The sequence below is a fragment of the Lolium rigidum genome, chromosome 6 (assembly GCF_022539505.1).
Source record: "Lolium rigidum isolate FL_2022 chromosome 6, APGP_CSIRO_Lrig_0.1, whole genome shotgun sequence".
Lineage (NCBI taxonomy): Eukaryota > Viridiplantae > Streptophyta > Magnoliopsida > Poales > Poaceae > Lolium > Lolium rigidum.
Window position 1 is genome coordinate 332,546,091 of NC_061513.1, and position 15,630 is coordinate 332,561,720.

The window sequence follows — 15,630 nt, forward strand, 5'->3', positions numbered from 1 at the left end:
ATGGGAGAGAGAGATAGACCACATAGCTACCAGTAAAGCCCTCAGCCTCGGGGGAGAACTCAGCCTCGGGGGAGAACTACTCCCTCCTCATCATGGGATTCATTAACTACAATGAAGATGGCGGTGGAGTCGATGGAGATGGCTCCGGGGGCAATTCCCCGTCCCGGCAGGGTGCCGGAACAGAGACTTATGTCCCCCGAAACTTGTCTTCGATGGCGGCGGAGCTACAGAAATTTTTGTGGATGGAGGCTGATTCATTTAGAGTTTTCGTGTCGAGAGGTAATTTATAGGTGAAAGGATGAGGTCGGTGGGTGCCCGAGGGTTCCAAACCATCCCTAGGCACGGCCAGGGAGGGGGCTGCGCCCAGGTATGGTGTGGCCGCCTCAGCGCCTTCCTCTGTCTCTTCTTTGGACTCCGTTTTTGGGTCGGGAAAATAGGAACTTTGGCTTTCGTTTCGTCCAATTCCGAGAATATTTCCTGTAGAACTTTTTTGAAATACAAAAATATCAGAAAACATGAGCTGGCACTGTGGCATCTTGTCAATAAGTTAGTTCCATAAAATGCATAAATATGCCACGAAGTGTAAACGAAACATATAGAAATTGGTGTAAAACAAGCATGGATCATCGAAAATAATAGATACGTTTGCAACGTATCATCCGACGCTGCAACCGGATGTCAAGAGACCTGTTCATGGTCATTTTACGGTGCAAAGACTAAGACCCATACTTCCAATGCAGGCCCGATGCCACTGGTAAGTTAGGCTTCACCTTTTACCAGAAATGTTCCCCATCTATTCGCATGCTTTCACATGGAATGTCTGCTGATATATTCGACGAGTACTTGCTAATGAGTGAGAGCACCTGCCTTGAATCCACGTACCGGTTTTGCCGAGCCGTGAATGCGGTGTTCGGCGAACTATACTTGAGAGGCCCAACTGTTGAGGACACTAGACGACTGTTGTCGATTAACGAGACTAGAGGGTTCCCGGGAATGATCGGTATCATCGATTGCATGCATTGGTACTGGAAGAGCTATCCATTTGGATGGTGGGGTGATACGTCCCAAACGTATCTATAATTTCTTATGTTCCATGCTACTTTTATGATGATACTCACATGTTTTATACGCATTATATGTCATATTTATGCATTTTCCGGCACTAACTTATTGACGAGATGCCGAAGAGCCAGTTGCTGTTTTCTGCTGTTTTTTGTTTCAGAAATCCTAGTAAGGAAATATTCTCGGAATTGGACGAAATCAACGCCCAGGGTCCTATTTTTGCACGAAGCTTCCAGAAGACCGAAGGAGTCACGAAGTGGGGCCACGAGGCGCCGCCACAACAGGGCGGCGCGGCCAGCAAGGGGCCCGCGCGGCCCTGTTGTGTGGGGCCCCCGTGACGCCCCTGACCTGCCCTTCCGCCTACTTAAAGCCTTCGTCGCGAAACCCCCAGTACCGAGAGCCATGATACGGAAAACCTTCCAGAGACGCCGCGGCCGCCAATCCCATCTCGGGGATTCGAGGAGATCGCCTCCGGCACCCCTGCCGGAGAGGGGAATCATCTCCCGGAGGTCTCTTCATCGCCATGATCGCCTCCGGATCGATGTGTGAGTAGTTCACCCCTGGACTATGGGTCCATAGCAGTAGCTAGATGGTCGTCTTCTCCTCATTGTGCTATCATGTTAGATCTTGTGAGCTGCCTATCATGATCAAGATCATCTATCTGTAATCCTTCATGTTGTGTTTGTTGGGATCCGATGAATATTGAATACTATGTCAAGTTGATTATCAATCTATCATATATGTTATTTATGTTCTTGCATCCTCTCCGTTGCTAGTAGAGGCTCTGGCCAAGTTGATACTTGTGACTCCAAGAGGGGGTATTTATGCTCGATAGTGGGTTCATGCCTCCATTAAATCTGGGACAGTGACAGAATGTTCTAAGGTTGTGGATGTGCTGTTGGCACTAGGGATAGAACATCGATGCTTTGTCTAAGGATATTTGTGTTGATTACATTACGCACCATACTTAATGCAATTGTCTGTTGTTTACAACTTAATACTGGAGGGGGTTCGGATGATAACCTGAAGGTGGACTTTTTAGGCATAGATGCATGCTGGATAGCGGTCTATGTACTTTGTCGTAATGCCCCGATTAAATCTCATAGTACTCATCATGATATATGTATGTGCATTGTTATGCCTTCTTTATTTGTCAATTGCCCAACTGTAATTTGTTCACCCAACATCTGCTATCTTATGGGAGAGACACCACTAGTGAACTATGGACCCCGGTCCTATTCTTTACATCTGAAATACAATCTGCTGCAATTGTTCTTTACTGTTCTTCGCAAACAATCATCATCTTCCACACTATACATCTAATCCTTTGTTTACTGCAAGCCGGTGAGATTGACAACCTCACCTGTTACGTTGGGGCAAAGTTCCGTGATTGTGTTGTGCAGGTTCCACGTTGGCGCCGGAATCCCCGGTGTTGCGCCGCACTACACTCCTCCGCCATCAACCTTCAACGTGCTTCTTGGCTCCTCCTGGTTCGATAAACCTTGGTTTCTTTCTGAGGGAAAACTTGCTACTGTACGTATCACACCTTCCTCTTGGGGTTCCCAACGGACGTGTCGACTGCACGCATCAAGCTCTTTTTCTGGCGCCGTTGCCGGGGAACTGAAGAAAAGTTACACCATAAAGATTTCTAACTCCCACGTCAACTACACGCCAGCATGGGGTTAGTGCATCGTCCATGCCGAGGGATGCACTGTTATTGGGGCAGTGTCATCACATAATTTTTGGCACTTTTCTTTGGCATGGCCGGTTCCCACAATGACATCAATGTGCTCAACTGCTCTCCGGTGTTCAACCGGCTTATGGAAAGCAAGGCTCCTATGGTGAGCTATGAGATCAATTTCAATGCATATGACAAGCCATATTATGTTGCTGATGACATTTGTCCTAACTGGACCACACTGGTGAAGACAATCCGTAATCCTCAAACGGAGAAACAAAATTAAGAGGTTTGCCAAGATGCAAAAGGCTTGCAGGAAACATGTGGAGCGGCCATTTGGTGTGATCCAAGTTCGGTGGGCTATTGTTCTTCACCCGGCTAGAACATGGTCTCTTCAGACCATGCACGATCGTTATGCCGTGTTGTGTGATCATGCAATGATCGTCGAGATAGAGCATCCTAATGGCTGCAACTAACACAGATGAGACTTTTAGGGTGAGTTGGTTGAGCCAAACCATGGGGCAGGAATCTAGGAGGAGTTTCTGAATATGAAAGTTGAAGTCTCTGACCGCAACATTTTCAAACGCGTCCAGAAGAATTTGATTGAGCATGAGTTGGCATTGGGTGACCATGAAGAGAGTGATCAAGTAGTCAATCTCATCTTGTTTTATTTGTTAATTGCGGTAGCACGTATTTGGATATAATAATAAAGTAATTTGAACCTCTATTTTCGCAGTTCATATGGCTAATTTGTTTCAAATATTGCACTATTTTGATGAAATTAACCCTCTACTGGCCTCACCAGACATAATGCGGCATGTCGCTGGGCACCCGAAGACGCAAAAGGTCAAGCGTGGCTCAAATACCAATTTTGTGTCCAAGAGCCGATGCAAACGGAGGCGAGCGGTTACTTTTGGCGTCCGAAATGAGTCGGGCCACTAGAGATGCCTGATGAGCGCAGATTGCACACCATTGGGGAATCCCAAGAGGAAGGTATGATGAGCACAGTAGCAAGTTCTCCTGCAGTAAGAAACCAAGGTTTAATCGACCAGTAGGACAAAGGCGTGACTTCTGAAGATGTTGCTAGCTGACTTGTGGCAGGGCGCACTACCGGCGTCAACAACAATGTGGAACCTGCACACAGCACAACCAAACTACTTTGCCCCAACTTACAGTGAGGTTGTCAATCTCACCGGTTTTGCTGAACACAAAGGATTAAATGTATAGTGTGGAAAGAGATGTTTGTTTGCAGTGAAATTAAAGAGAACAGTGCTTGCAGGAAGTAAATAGAACATGATAATTTTATCAGTGTAAAAGAAAGGAATGGGGTCCACAGTTCACTAGATGTGTCTCTCCATAAAGATAAATAACATGATGGGTGAATAAATTACAGCTGGGCAATTGACATAATAAAGACCATACATGACACGATGATTATTATGAGATTCATTTGGGCATTACAGCATAATACATAGACCGTAATCCAACTGCATCTATGACTAATAATCCACCTTCCGGTTATCGTCCGAACCACTTCCAGTATTAAGTTGCAAGCAACAGATTATCGCATTAAACAATGTGTGTAAAGTAAACAATAGAATTATTCTTAGACAAAACATTGTTGTTTTCTCCCTAGTAGCAACATCACATCTACAATCTTAGAAGTTATTGTCACTCTTCTAGAGAACTAGAGGCATGAACCCACTATCGAGCATAAATACTCCCTCTTGGAGTCACGAGCATTTACTTGGCCAGAGTATCTACTAGCAATGGAGAGCATGCAAGATCATAAATAACATATTCCAAGTATATAATCGATCTCAACATAGTATTCAATATTTATCGGATCCCAACAAACATAACATGTAGCATTACATAAAGATGATCTTGATCATGATAGGAAGCTCACAAGATCTAAACATGAGGAACAAATTGGAGAAGACAACCATCTAGCTACTGCTATGGACCCGTAGTCCAGAGATGAACTCTTCACGCATCACTTCGAAGGCGGGCATGGCGATGTAGAGGCCTCCGGTGATGATCTCCCTCTCCGGCAGGGTGCTGATAAGAGCTTCAGAACCCTCCTGAGCTCGGGTCGGTGATGGCGGCCGCGATGGAACTTTTCGTGGATGGAGGCACCGGTGTTTAGGTTTTTCCCGAGATTTGTGAAAAAATAGGCGAAAGGGCGAGGTCGGTGGACGCCTGGGGGCACACCACCCCTTGGCGCGGCCAGACCCTGGGCGGCGCCAAGGGCAGGTGTGGCTGCCCTGTGGCGCTTCTTCATCTCTCATCTGGACTCCGTCTTCGTTGCGGTAAAATATGAACTTCGTCTTTTGTTTCGTCCAATTCCGAGAATATTTCCTGTACAACTTTTCTGAAATACAAAACAACAGAAAAAAGCGAACTGTCACTGTGACATCTTGTCAATAGATTAGTGCCGGAAAATGTATAAAAGTACAATGAAGTGTAAGAAAAACATATATAAATTTGTGCAAAACAAGCATGGAGCATCAAAAATTATAGATATGTTTGCAACGTATCAGCATCCCCAAGCTTAACTCCTGCTCGTCCTGCATCCCCAAGCTTAACTCCTGCTCGTACTCGAGTAGGTAAGTGATAAAAAAAAATTTGAGGTGACATGAAGCACACAATCTTGATCAAGTTATTGTAAAAGCATTGTGAGCTGGGATCAAAGTACTATAAACATAGACATGCTGATAGATATAATTCTATCAATAGAACTTAGCAACTATGTTGCAACATGAGAAGTAACTCAAACAAAGGATCATGAATAATTGTGCATTGAAAGTAACTGTTTGTTTTTTAGCATAGGGAAAACATAGAAAAGTGGCACTCATCTTGTCCTTTATGAAGTAGCAAAACATAAATGCCAAGACACCTTTAAAGTTCAAAGGGTGACTAGATACAAGTAATTTGAGAACACGCAATAACATAATCATGAATCAATCAATAATAAATTTTGGGGCTATGAACATTATACTTAGAATGACAACTATACTCTCCTTATTGGTGCATAAAGGTAGAAGATGAAGACTCAACATAAAAGTAAAAGAAAGGTCCTTCGTAGAAGGAAGCAAGATTAACAAGTTTTATAAACCTCCAAAAAGTATGGTACTCATTAGCTTTGAGCTCTCATTACCCCTATCATAAGCATCTTGAATGGTTAAAGTTAATGTGAGGGAAAATATGAGTTATATGCTTGACAAATCACAAGTTGAAAATCTCGTGCCCCTTGAATACGAGTACCTGAACCTCAAGCTACTCAACTTAGGTCCCAAATAAGTTCTTGCCATTCGAAGCATACATGTATCATTGAGAACGCCAACGGGGTACCTCCTGCCCCATGATATAGGAGCATTCCCATACCAAAATGACAATACAAACATACAATGAGCATCTCAGCAATCCTTTTATTTACTATGGGCATAGCTTTTTATTGAAGATGCTTCACAAAATGCTCACTATGGTTCACTGTAAATTTCCACTATGAATGATGCATGGCTTAAGTTGGCCGCCCAGGCGTTTCTCTAACACATATACAAACTCCATGGACTTACAAGTTTCCATTTTATTTCACACCGCTAGGCATCCATAAACAAAAGAACATGATATCACCTAAATAGGAAGAAGTGCAATGTTGAAAGCCTGCCCTATGAAAGCATGGTTGTGCTAACTCCCAACTCGTAATTTGCAAGCATATAATCTTCATAAGATAGTCACAATGGTTCAAGTTTATTAAGTACAAGAAAGTAAATGTGTCATCAAGTTCGTGAGAGCTTTACTAACTAATTTTCTCACGACAAGATTTAATTTGGAAGATAGATAAAAACATGATGAAGGTAGATATGGTGGACACTTTTGGCAACTTTAGTTTTTGGTAGTTGGATGCACGAGTAGAGCTCATACTGTGAATACTGTGAGCGAACAACTAAGAGTGCAATAATGGCCATAATCATGCATAGCGACAAGACAATATTAATCAAAGCATAAAGTGATATTACAAGTTAAAAACTAAATGATCTTATAGGCTTTAGTTGACTGGATTGTAGTCATAACATGAAGTAAACATGTGCCAAGTCAACCCAATAAAGCATCAAAGGAGAATACCACAATATTATGCTTTGTATGATGGAAACAAAACATGGTTCTTTCAATGGCACATTAAGCACTCTCAACTATTTTAGACAAGTCAGGCTACACCAATAACTACTAAGCATATGATAATAATAACATCCAACATGACATGCCAAAGTCTATGCTACAGTCTAAACAAGCTTCCTTTTGCATCACTATAAGCATGAAACATTTTACTCGTCTCCAACACCAATCAACTTATTTGAAACAACTCTCATAGATAATAATAAATAAATACCAGAGATCTAATCATACATAAATATAGAAAACTAACAAGCTCTGAACAAAATAAGAATGGAAAACCAAGAGCTAAACGCAGTACTAGCAAACTAGAACACTCGCAAAACAATAAGAGCGAAAACTAGAGTGTTCTATGCAATTAAAACGGAGTGTGTCATTCTCAAAGCCAAATATGATGGTATCCAACCATATGCTATAGAAAATAGAAAAAAACTAATCTAACAACAAAAATAAAGACGCTCCAAGAACAACACATAGCATATTAAGTAATACAAATATAGCGCATAGAAAGATGACATGATGCTTTGTTGATGAAGAGGGGATGCCTTGAGCATCCCCAAGCTTTGACGCTTGTACCTCTTGGATATTTGTTGGGGTGACATGGGCATCCCCAAGCTTTAGATTTTGTCCATACTTCATCTCATTACATCATTCTTCTCTCCCTACACTTGAAAACTTCCTTCATACAAAATTTACAATTCTTATTAGCAACATTAGTGCAATCAAAATAACAAATCCACTTGGGTTCAGTTATAACATATATCAAACATCCATTAAAACATTAGATACTATAGTAACTTCTTCAAAAATCTCTTGCCTCAAAAGAACTCAAAAAGAAAGAGATTAAGAGGCAAATGATAATAGTGGCAGAAATCTGTCAAAACAGAACAACAGGTAAAGATCGATTTTTTTTGAAAATCTTCTGTTGCTCAGATCAAGAAGTGTTCAACTAACGAAAGTTAGATAATAACCTGGGGCATATGAAAAAAATTGTCTGCTCAAAATTATGTCCTGGCTGGGAATACAGATTTTTTTGGTGCCAGCACAAAATCTGTTTCAGGACAGCAACTTCCCCAAATCTTACTTTCTTCGTATTAGAGGCTATTCTTGGCATAAAAACGAAATAAAAATGATAAGGGGACGTTATTACAGAGCTAATAAATTACAAGACTCAACAAAAGAAAAATTACAGAAATAAACATGGGTTATCTCCCAAGAGTGCTTTTCTTTGACGCCTTTCAGCTAGGCGCAGAAAAAGAGCTAGCATCAAGTATTATCAATTAAAGAAGCATCAACATCATAACTTGTCCTAATAATAGAATCATAAGGTGACTTCTCTATTTTTATAGGGAAGTGTTCCATACCTTTCTTGAGTGGGAATTGATATTTAAGAATCCCATCTCTCATATCAATAGCAGCACCAACAATTCTAAGAAACGGTCTTCCCAAAATAATTGGACAAGAAGCATTGCATTAAATATTCAAAACAACAAAATCAACAGGAAAAAGTTATTATTAACCATAATAAGAACATTATTAACTCTACCCAAAGGTTTCTTTGTAGCAATATCAGCAAGATGAACATCCAAATAACATTGTTCCAATGGTGGCAAATCAAGCATATCATAATTTTTTCTAGGCATAACAGAAATGCTTGCACCAAGATCACATAAAGTATTGAAATCAAAGCCATATACTTTCATCTTAATGATGGGATCCCAGCCGTCATCTAAATTTTTAGGAATAGAAGCTTCACGTTTTAATTTCTCTTCTCTAATTTGCATGAGAGCATTTGTAATATGCTTTGTAAAAGCCATATTTATAGCACTAGCATTAGAACTTCTAGCAAGATTTTTTAAGAACTTTATTACTTCAGAGATATTGCAATCATCAAAATCAAAGTCATTATTATCAAAGGTAAAAGGACTATTGTCTCCCATACTTCGAAAAGTTTCAGCACTCTTATCAGAAACAGTTTCAGTGGTTCTAGGCAATTTTGTAGAAGGAGTGGGGAATTTTCCTACACCAATTATGTACCATTAATAGTAGTAGGTTTGGTAGCATTTGAAACTTTAGTATTACTAGTGGTGTTAATGGTACAAACTTTAGTCATATCATTATTTCTAGCAATTTCATCTTCTCTTTCCCACCTAGCATGCAATTCCGCTAACATCCTAACATTGTCATCAATTCTAAATTGAATGGCATTCAAAGTTTTACTTTCTTTAACATCATGAGGCTTAACCTTTAATTTAAGAAATTCAACATCATGAGCAAGGCTATCAACTTTAGAAGCAAGAACATCAATTATTCCAAACTTTTCCTCAACAGATTTATTAAAAGCGGTTTGTTTACTAATAAAGTCCCTAAGCATGACTTCAAGATCAGAGAGTGCAATTTTATTGTTGCTGAAGGAATTACCATAAGAATTTTCATAAGCATTACCATTATTAGAAGGATATGGCCTATAATTGTTACTACCAAAATTACTCCTATAGGCATTGTTGTGAAAATTATTGCTTTTAATGAAGTTCACATCAACATGCTTCTTGAGCAACATGAGCTTTACCATTAACAAGCATAGACATAATAGTATCAATCTTATCACTTAAAGAGGAGGTTTCTTCAACAAAATTTACCTTCTTTGCTTGTGGAGCTCTCTCGGTGTGCCATTCAGAATAATTTATCATCATATTATCAAGGAGTTTTGTTTATGCCCCCAAAGTAATGGACATAAAGGTACCTCAAGCAGCTGAATCCAGAAGGTTTCTTGAAGAAAAATTCAGTCCTGCATAAAAAGTTTGGATGATCATCCAGTCCATGAGTGGGACAATTCTTTACCAAAGATTTCATTCTTTCCCAGGCTTGAGCAACATGTTCATTATCAAATTGTCTAAATCTCATTATGTAACTTCTCAAAGATAGTAGTTCCTGCTCGTCCTCGAGTAGGTAAACGATAAAAAGAATAATTTCTGTAGTGACATGCTACTTACATAACCTTGATCATACTATTACAAAGCATATGAGATGAATGAAGTGACTCAAGGCAATGATCTATAGTTGCTAACAAATAGATAACACATAGCAAAACTTTTCATGAATAGTACTTTCAAGACAAGCATCAAAAGTCTTGCACAAGAGTTAACTCATAAAGCAATAGATTCAAAGTAAAGGCATCGAAGCAACACAAAGGAAGATTTAAGTTTCAGCGAGTTGCTTTCAACTTTCAACATGCATATCTCATGGATAATTGTCAACATAAAGTAATATAATAAATGCAAATAAGCAAGTATGTAAGAATCAATGCACAGTTGACACAAGTGTTTGCTTCTAAGATGGAAGGAAGTAGGTAAACTGACTCAAAATAAACTAAAAGAAAGGCCCTTCGCAGAGGGAAGCAGGGATTAAATCATGTGCTAGAGCTTTTTAAGTTTTGAAATCATATAGAGAGCATAAAAGTAAAGTTTTGAGAGGTGTTTGTTGTTGTCAACGAATGGTAGTGGGCACTCTAACCCCCTTGCCGAACAGACTTTCAAAGAGCGGCTCCCATGAAGGACGTTATCTCTACCAGCAAGGTAGATCATCCCTCTTCTCTTTTGTTTACACATGTATTTTAGTTTTATTTATGGTTGACACTCCTCCCAACCTTTTGCTTACACAAGCCATGGCTAACCGAATCCTCGGGTGCCTTCCAACATTCACATACCATGAAGGAGTGTCTATTTGCAAAATTAAGTTGCTTACTCGATGAATCGAGCAAAACATGTGAAGAGAATTATTAATGAAGGTTGATTAATTGGGAGTCGGGAACCCCGCGCGGCTCTTTTTGCAAAATTATTGGATAAGCGGATGAAGCCACTAGTCCATTGGTGAAAGCTGTCCAACAAGATTGAAAGATAAAACACCACATACTTCCTCATGAGCTATAAAACATCAACATAAATTGAGAAGCATTTTGAAGGTTTAAAGGTAGCACATGAAATATTTACTTGGAATGGCAGGAAATACCACATAGTAGGTAGGTATGGTGGACACAAATGGCATAGTGGTTGGCTCAAGGTTTTGGATGCACGAGAAGCATTCCCTCTCAGTACAAGGCTTAGGCTAGCAAGGTTGTTTGAAGCAAACACAAGTATGAACCGGTACAGCAAAACTTACATAAGAACTTATTGCAAGCATTATAAAACTCTACACTGTCTTCCTTGTTGCTCAAACACTTTTACCAGAAAATATCTAGACCTTAGAGAGACCAATCATGCAAACCAATTTCAACAAGCTCTACGGTAGTTCTCCACTAATAGGTTTAAACTACATGAAAAAACTTAATAATGATCTACTTGAGAGCTCAAAACAATTGCCAAGTGTCAAATTATTCAAGACATGATGAGGCATTTTCTGTTTTCAACCAAATATAAATAAGTGCAATAGCTTCCAACTTTTATCATTGAACATTAAAAGTAAAACAAAGAACACAAGTGTTCATATGAAAAAGCAGAGCGTGTCTCTCTCCCAAACAAGGATTGCTAGGATCCGATCTTATTCAAACAAAACAAAAATAAAAGCACACAGATGCTCCAAGTAAAGCACATATGATGTGACCGAATAAAAATATAGTTTGAATAGAAAAACCTGATAAGTTGATGAAGAAGGGGATGCCTTGGGCATCCCCAAGCTTAGATGCTTGAGTCTTCTTGAAATATGCAGGGATGAACCACGGGGGCATCCCCAAGCTTAGACTCTTCACTCTTCTTGATCATGGTATATCATCCTCCTCTCTTGACCCTTGAAAACTTCCTCCACACCAAACTCGAAACAAACTCATTAGAGGGTTAGTGCATAATCAAAAACTCACATGTTCAGAGGTGACACAATCATTTTTAACACTTCTGGACATTTTTCAAAGCTACTGGAAGGTAATGGAACAAAGAAATCCACCCAACACAGCGAAAGAAGCAATGCGAAATAAAAGGCAGAATCTATCAAAACAGAAAAGTCCGTAAAGACGAATTTTAAAAAGGCACCAGACTTGCTCAAATGAAAATTCTCAAATTGAATGAAAGTTGCGTACATATCTGAGGATCACTCACGTAAATTGGCATAATTTTCTGAGTTACCTACAGAGAATTAGGCCCGGATTCGTGACGGCAAGAAATCTGTTTCTGCGCAGTAATCCAAATCTAGTATGAACCTTACTATCAAAGACTTTACTTGGCACAACAATGCGATAAAAATAAGATAAGTAGAGGTTGCTACAGTAGTAAAAACTTCCAAGACACAAATATAAAATAGAGGTACTGTAGCAAAATAAACACATGGGTTATCTCCCAAGAAGTTCTTTCTTTATAGCCATTAAGATGGGCTCAGCAGTTTTAATGATGCACTCGCAAGAAATAAGAGTTGAAGAAAAAGAGAGCATTAAAAAGAAAATTCAAAACACATTTAAATCTAACCCACTTCCTATGCATAGGAATCTTGTACACAAATAAATTCATGAAGAACAAAGTAACAAGCATAAGAAGGTAAAACAAGAGTAACTTCAAAGTTTTAAGCATATAGAGAGGTGTTTTAGTGCCATGCAAATTTCTACAACCATATTTTCCTCTCTCATAATAATTTTCAGTAGCTTCATGAACAAACTCAACAACATAACTATCACATACAGCATGCTTTTCATGATTCACAAACACATAACTTTTATCAAGCTCAAAAATAGTGCGATTAAAACTTTCAAACACACTTTTATCAATAATATAACAAGATGGTTGATCAATCTCAAGAGATATGGGACTCATAGATAAAGTCAAGAACTCTCCAATCCCATTTTCATTAGTAGTACAATTAATATTATCAAGTAACATAGGACCATCATCAAGAGCTTTATCATAAACATTTGCTACGCAAAATTCTTTAGTACCATGCATTTCGACATCGAGGCACAAACAAAGCATTATCATAAGATTTATCAAAGTAGCATGGATTATCATAAATAACAGTAGAATAATTATTCTCACAAGTTTTACTCATAGGAAATATTTCAAGAGAATCCACAGGAACATAACATTCAACCTCCTTTGGTAAGCATGAAGGACAATCAAATAGTGTAAGAGATAAAGACTTACTCTCATTAGAAGGTTGGCATGGGTAGCTAATCCATTCTTCCTCCTTTCGTTCATCACTCTCCTCTCCTTTTTCATCCAATGAGCTTTCAGGTTCATCAATTTCCTCCTCTTTTTCATCCAATGAGCTTTCAGGTTCATCAATTTCTTCTTCCACTGGTTCCTGCAAATTGTGAGTGCATTCTTGTGCATTAATGAGTCTCTCTTTATAATCAATGATATAAGGATTATCGAGTGTAACTTTCATTGCAAAAATTAAGGATAGAAGAGACATAATCTTTAAGGTCCTTACAAACAACACAAGTTTCATAATTTTTAACCATGAAGGATTCTATCTCAAAGGCTCCCATAAATATGACAAATTGTTCTACCTCTTCAAACCCAAAATGAATATAGCTATTCCGATTATAGTTCTTAATTAAAAATTCCTCACTAAAGCCACATTGAAATTTAAGATGTTTAGTGTCCTGTTGAGAGCAACGGTTTATATCATGGCGTTTAAGCAAGATTTTAGCAATTGTATTCAATTTTTCTATCACAGCACTCATCACTTTACCAGTTCGTGATTCTCTATAATTATTATAATATTCTATAAGCTCCAAGTAGGTTGTTGGTTCTTGATACGTCCAAAACGTATCTACTTTCCCGAACACTTTTGCTATTGTTTGGCCTCTAATTTGTGTATTTTGGATGCAACTAACACGGACTAACGCTGTTTTCAGCGAGCGCTGCTACGGTGTCTCGTTTTTGTGCAGAAATCCAACTTTCGGGAAAAACCTCGGAATTTATGTAGAAGGCCCTATTTTCCCAGGAAACTAACGGAGCCAGAAGGGCAATTGAAGTGGAGGCCCGAGGGCCCCACACCACCAGGCGGCGCGGCCCAGGTGGGGCCCGCGCGGCCAGGTGGTGTGGCCCCCTCGGCCGGCCTCCGACGCCCCCCTTCGGACTACTTATTCGCCTCGACCTAAAAACGCCTGGAGAGAAGTCGAAGTCGCCAGAAACCCTCCAGAACGCCGCCACATCGCGAAACTCCGTCGCGGGAGCCAGAAGTCTCCGTTCTGGCACTCCGTCGGGACGGGGAATTGGAGGAGATCATCACCGCCATCACCGCCAACGCCTCTCCATCAACCAGCAATGTTTCCCCCATCCATGTGTGAGTAATTCCCCCGCTGTAGGCCGAAGGGGATGGTAGGGATTGGATGAGATTGGTCATGTAATAGCATAAGATTGTTAGGGCATAGTGCCTAGTGTCCGTAGATGGTACTTTTATAATATTGTTGCAACTTGTTATGCTTAATGCTTGTCACTAGGGCCCGAGTGCCATGATCTCAGATCCGAACATGTTATTGTTTCATGAAGATATTCGTTGTTTATGATCTTACCTGCAAGTTGTATACACATGTCGCTGTCCGGAACCAATGGCCCCGAAGTGACGAAATCGGGACAACCGGAGGGGATGGTAGTGATGTGAGGATCACATGTGTTCACGGAGTGTTAATGCTTTGCTCCGGTACTCTATTAAAAGGAGTACCTTAATATCCAGTAGTTTCCCTTGAGGCCCGGCTACCGACGTGGTAGGACAAAAGATGTTGTGCAAGTTTCTCATTGCGAGCACGTACGACTATAATTGGAACACATGCCTATTGATTGATTAGTACTTGGACACCGTTTTATTATTATCTGCAAATGCCCCGCTATGATTGTTACATGAGTTTCTCTCATCCATGCAACGCCCGTTAATCCGTCCCCGTGCCTACAGTATTTTAATCCTGCTGTTTACTAAAAATCACTACTGCTGTCTTTGTTACTCTGCTACTGTTATTTCACTACTGCTACTGCTATAAAACTGTTACTACTGATAAACTCTTGCGAGCAAGTCTGTTTCCAGGTGCGGCTGAATTGACAACTCCGCTGTTAAGGCTTTCAAGTATTCTTTGTCTCCCCTTGTGTCGAATCAATAAATTGGGTAATACTTCCCTCGAAGACTGTTGCGATCCCCTATACTTGTGGGTCATCAAGACTATTTTATGGCGCCGTTGCCGGGGAGCATAGCTTTATTTGGAAGTTCACTTGGATTGATATTGTTCGCTGCAAATTCTCCATCATGGGTAAACCTCGCGATACTAAGATCGCCATATTACCATCCACTACAAGAAAAGGTACAATTCCGAGTACCTCCGCTACACTTGATTCACCATCCGTGATTGATAAACTTGTTTCACCGCCACATGCTTCGCATGCGGGTACATCTGCTGAATCTGAACACTCTCATAATACTGATAATATTTCTGCTGTGCTTGATGATAGTGGTTCATTGGGAACTTTTCTAGATGCTTCCATTGCTAGGTCTAGGCAAATTGAAAATGCTGAAATTCCTGATGTTACTACACCTGTTAATTCACCTGAACTTGAATACTCTAGTGATGATCTTGATGAAGATTATGTGGAGCTTGATGATGATTTTATTGAAAAATTCCATGCTACTACTGATGCAAGAAAAATTAAAAAGTTGCTTGCGAGAACATACTCGTTAGATATAAACTGTCTCCCGATCCTAAATTTGCCACATCTCCTATAAACATTAGGGATAAAGATTAT